Source organism: Linepithema humile, chromosome 8 (genome assembly GCF_040581485.1).
Source record: "Linepithema humile isolate Giens D197 chromosome 8, Lhum_UNIL_v1.0, whole genome shotgun sequence".
Lineage (NCBI taxonomy): Eukaryota > Metazoa > Arthropoda > Insecta > Hymenoptera > Formicidae > Linepithema > Linepithema humile.
In genome coordinates this window covers 4,709,780-4,715,251 of record NC_090135.1, presented here as the reverse complement: position 1 = coordinate 4,715,251, position 5,472 = coordinate 4,709,780, and the positions used below count along the sequence as shown (strand labels likewise).

The following is a 5,472-nucleotide window of genomic DNA, read 5'->3' as shown; positions in this document are numbered from 1 at the left end:
TCTCACGAAGACGCTAAAGTGGCGGTAACAGCAGTCTCGCGGAGAACGTTCCCGCGCAAAATCCGTCCACAGACATTGAACCACGATAACTTTCAGTAGTGAGATCGCAAAAAAACGATATCAAAAGAAAGAGACGGTAACGGAAATCGGTACAGCAATACGGTAACAAGATGGAACGGTAGCAGAAACGGTAACGAAATGAGAGAGATTGTTGGTGATTAATCTGCGCAAGATAGAGAGACTCCGACGTGATATCCGGAGCCGGCTGGATATGCGGTAACTGAGCGTGCCAAAAATGCGCTCACGGTAACGAATTCGCGGGTTAGTCGTGTGAGAAACACCGTACAAAGATACTTGGACTCACGCTACCAGCCATAACCGGACGGAACCCTACGGCTGCCCGAGATGCGACTTACAGTGGTCGGCGTCTTCGGCGTCGTCGGAAGAGTCCTCAAATTGATCCTCGCATTTGCACGGTACACCGAACAGTGTCTTCTCTTTAATCGGCACGTTGGTCCCTCGAATCCCGCGTCGCTTTTCGCGCATTTTGCCGATTTTCCGCAAAGGGGGGCCCCTGAGAACTGCCCACAGTTCATCCAGAGCGCCACCCCCCCGCTTCCTGTGGCTTCTTCAAATTAGCCCGTGCCGGTCGGCATTGCCCCCCGGATAGAGCTGGTTAGGCTGGCTGGGACATACTCCGGCCTTTCCGGGTACAGCATCCTCGGAGTCCTCAGCGCCGTCTGCAGCCGGGCGAGGCCCGTTGCTGCGTTTCTATGCTGGTTTGCGGCTGAAATCAGCGCCGATAAAACTCTTGTCAAAACAACGGCGGTCAATCGCCGAAAACCCCCCACACCCGACCGTTCCGAAATTCCGTTTTGTGGGGGGCCCGCCGCCGAAACCGCCGATGCTTGCCGATTCGAGTTCAGTCGGCTGCCAGCCGGGTATAAAAGAGGCCTGGCTGTACGTCTTCTCACCAGATCCCGTTCGCTGCTAGACAGCGAACATCACTCTACGAGCGTTCTCGAAGTCCGACCGAGTATACTCGGATTCTATGCCTTTTCCAGCACACGAGTATCCTCGTGTACCGCCGAGCGTCCTCGGTATTCTTGCTCCCGCATAAGAGTATATTCGTATATCTGCCGAGCGTACTTGGCTCCTCTAGGCACCGATCTTCGTATTGCGGGCATTCCCGCGTACCTAGCCGGATCGCCGTTCTAACTCCGCCGTCGTACGAGCGTCCTCGTACTCCCGCCGAGCGCACTCGGCTCTCTAGGCACCGATCTTCGTGCAACGGGCATTCTCGTGCACCAAGCCGGATTGCCATTCTACTCTCGCCTTCGTACGAGCGTTCTCGTACTCCCGCCGAGCGTAAATGCATTCTCTTCATTTTCTTCTTTAGAATTATTTGATAGCAATGATGATTTCCCTTCACCACATAGTTCAGATGCGCTTAGTAACAATGAAATAGTATTCTCTCCGTTAGAACATTCAGAAACATTATCACTTGATCGAGAATCAGTATCTCCAACATTGTCTCTTAACTCTTTGTCGGACATGTCATCTAAACCATCAAAAAAATTAACAAAAAAAAATTAAATGCACATCCTCAGCAGATAATAAAATGGAAGAATTTTTTTTGAGATTAACATCAGTGGTTTCGTCGCATTTAGAAAATAAAACTAAAGATGATGATAAAATTTTTGCTAAAGCAGTTGCATGCCAATTAAAAAAAATCTCGGAACCCGAAAAAACTAAACTAAAAGGTCAAATAATAAAAATATTATATAATCTGTGAACCAAAGGATTTATTACATAGTTATGAAAAATACATATGCATATATTATATTATATGTTTATATAATATCAAGTTTATATAAAATAAAAAGTTTATATTTTATGGAACAAGTTTATTGTGTATTTTTATGATAAATTTCTATTGTATCCCCTATGAATATATTCCATTTGCCATGGTACTTTACCTTGTGGTGATGATAAATATTCAGATAGAGTGTCTCTTTGAATATAAGCTTCTCTTACCGCTCTATGTACATTAGTACGTCGCAAATTATTTACATTATTCAGATTAAAACTAGACCTCCATGCACCTTGTGTAACATGTCCTGTGTTGTTTTCATTATCAATATAATTTAGAGGACAGTAAGTATTTTCGTCTAACATATTATTATTTTCTATCATTAAAAAATTGTGTAAATTTATTGCAGTCATAATTATTGTATCTATATGTTCTGGGTTCAAACATATACATCTTTGAAAAATTCTCCACCTTGAGACCAAAATTCCAAATGTATTCTCAATAATACGTCTAGCTCTTGATAATCTATAGTTAAAAATAGACTTTTTCTCATTCAAAAATTGTCCAGGATAAGGTCGCATTATTCGTTTTAATAACGGAAATGCCTCATCAGCAACAAAATAATAAGGCATTTTTATATCTGATAGAGGTAACTTACAATTTTCTACAGGTATATTAAGATTATTATTGTTTAAGCACTTTCCAAATTCAGATTGTGCAAATATACCGCCATCACTTGCACTACCATATGCACCACAGTCTACGACAGTAAATTTATATTGATAATCATATACAGCTAATAATACAATACTAAAACTTTTTTTATAATTAAAGTATAAGCTACTGGAATTTGAAGGTGCTTTAATAACAAAATGTTTTCCGTCGATCGCTCCAACACAGTTGGGAAAATTCCAATGATTCCAAAATCCAGCAGCTATTTTTTTCCAGTCTTCTTCTTTAGGTGGCTTTAAATACATAGGACTTAAAACTTTTGTTGTTACCGTTGTACCGTTGTTAATATTGTATGTTTCTTTAATAATTTTATAAACAGTTGATTCACCTATTCTATGTGCAAATGCAATCGAGGATACTTGATCTCCTGTTGCAAGAAATCTGAAATAAAGCAAAATTATTAGCAAAAACAATATAAATTTACAGTAAGAATTAAAAGAACAAAATTTTGTAAAAACATTTATAAATACCTGAGCGTAATAATAAGTCGTTGTTCTGCCGGTAATGCTCTCCAACTTCTTTTTTCTAAATGAGGTCGCAATATATCTAATAATTTATAAAAAGTAAAAATATTCATTCTTGTGTATTTGAAAAACATTGTCGCGTCTTCTTTTAGTTCTTGAAAGAGATGTTGAAAATCACCAAATAGTGGTCGACACATATATATTGGTCGTACCCATAATCGTTTTTTTTTATTTGCTTATGCTTTTGCAAAAATAAATAACCCGCTGATATTATTGTGGTATAAATGTAATCGTACATGTCCATTTTTAATTCTTTTTTTTTGAAGTTATCCTCTGGTTGTCGATTTTTAAATAATATTTTAGGTTAGGAGTGTGTTCTCATATCACAGCTATTATTTCTCAATTTTGATTGGCCAAAATCTATGCTATGCATATTTGTGTACATTGAATGTCTTTCTTATGCTTATGCTATGTTATGTCTATGTTCTATGCATTTTGTGTGCGATGGCCCTTATATCGCGTTACCACGCACCGGGATTCATCCGCAGAATCCATCCGGCAGGCAAGCTGCGTCGACCAATCCGCGCCGCCGAATAGTCCGCATCGATCTATGATCGAACAGACTCGCGATACTCTACGAACGCACTCACCGACAAGCGCTCCGTCGTGTGCCAACCGTTGCGACACGATCGCCCGCGCTTGCGCTCTCGCCGACCGCACCAGGACGCCTCACGTCAGACTTTATAATATCGCATAAATAATTATTCCACCGTTGCTTTAAAGAATTATTTCACTGCCGCCGTATAGTTGTTTCACCGTCACCTTTACATTTATTTCTTTCGCTTAAAGAATTGTTTCGCCGTCGCTCTCAAATTATTTCACCGTCGCCTTATATTTATTTCACGCTACTTGTAAACTTATTTCACGCCGCTTCAAGAATTATTTCACCGTTGCTAAATAATTATTTCACCGTGGTTATTCTACCGATCGCACCAATACTTTGTTACTTATTTCACCGTTGCTATACTGATTTCACCGATACTTTCATATTTATTTCACGCTGCTCAAATAATTATTCAGCCGTTGCTTAACAATCATTTCACCGTCGCTTGTATATTCTTTCGCATCGCAATCATACATCGCATGTACACACCCAGTCATCAACATACTTAATTGAATAAATACGTTTTCTAATTTATTGTTAACCAAACGCGTACATTCATTGACACACCCCCAACCGACCGAACCTGGATTCCGGCGAGCTATACCGCGCCCGAAAAAGCTCACACGGTTTCATAATAACTCAATTATTATCAAATTATTGTCAAATTAAATAATCATGCAGTTGACATTTAATAATAAGTCGAACATTTTGCACTGCAATAAAATAAAATAAAATTACAATAATCACAAAAATTTATAATAGCAATATACAAAATACAATACAATAGCAATGTTTAAAAAAGAAAAAGAAACCGAATAACTAAGTAAGGCTAATATTGTATATGATCAATTTCATTTCTGAGTGTCCACCAAGTGTCTTTATTATTTTACTCATAACAATCTAATTCGTCAAGTTCTAAAAGATTCTTAGCATCGTCACATAGTTCTTTTTTTTGTGTTCAATTATTCGCCTTAAATGTGAAACAACTGGGTCTGAAGTAATTAACAGATTCGTAAATATATCTTCGTTATTCATTTTTCGAGACATTTTTCGAGAATAATTTTCCCTATAATTTCGAAAATATTTGTGATTCGCTTCTTGGGCATCTTCAGATAATTGACCTATTGGTACAATTGTATATTTTATTATAGCGCTTTCATGAATCAACAATTTGTGCACTGTTACTGACATATAATACCATGGATACAGCCAAACATAAAGTTTTGTGTATGTCATACGTTTTGGAGAATTTTACGATTTAAATTACTATATAAATTTTTAAATTTCTTGAAACATTTACAATCAAGATAGACAGTAAGCAGATATCATTTTGAAAAGTTCTATAAAAATGATGAAACATGGTTGAATAAGAAATTCTCTTTTTCATTCAGACGAGATACTGAATTCTTAGATCATCGCGCATGCCGTCTAATAGATCGAAAATTTCAAAATCTCAATGGAAGACATAAAAAAAATGCGGGAGTTGAGAAGTAATCAACAAATAATTATTTTTATCGTAAAAAAATTTGAAATTTGATGCAGTCCAATTAGTTTATAATTTTTTTACTTTATGAAAAAATTTATTTAAAAATTAATAACTTTTGTTTTTTCTATCATTTTTTTAATATAAAATTGTTAGTCATAACAATGATTTAAAACAGCGCTCGGAATTAATTGCACATTTCGGGCCGATTTCCGAGACGACGCCTGCTGTTCCCCCACTACCGCCCGGCCGCTGGCGGCCGAGCCGCCGATAATTCTGGCTCAGGAGCGTTTTATATTAGAAATAGGCTGGATTG

General features: G+C 37.9%; 1 pseudogene; it reads right to left on the bottom strand.

The window, feature by feature from the left end:
- Positions 1–2,006: 2,006 nt before the first annotated feature.
- LOC137001775 (uncharacterized) lies at positions 2,007–3,639 on the bottom strand (annotated as a pseudogene).
- Positions 3,640–5,472: the final 1,833 nt, after the last annotated feature.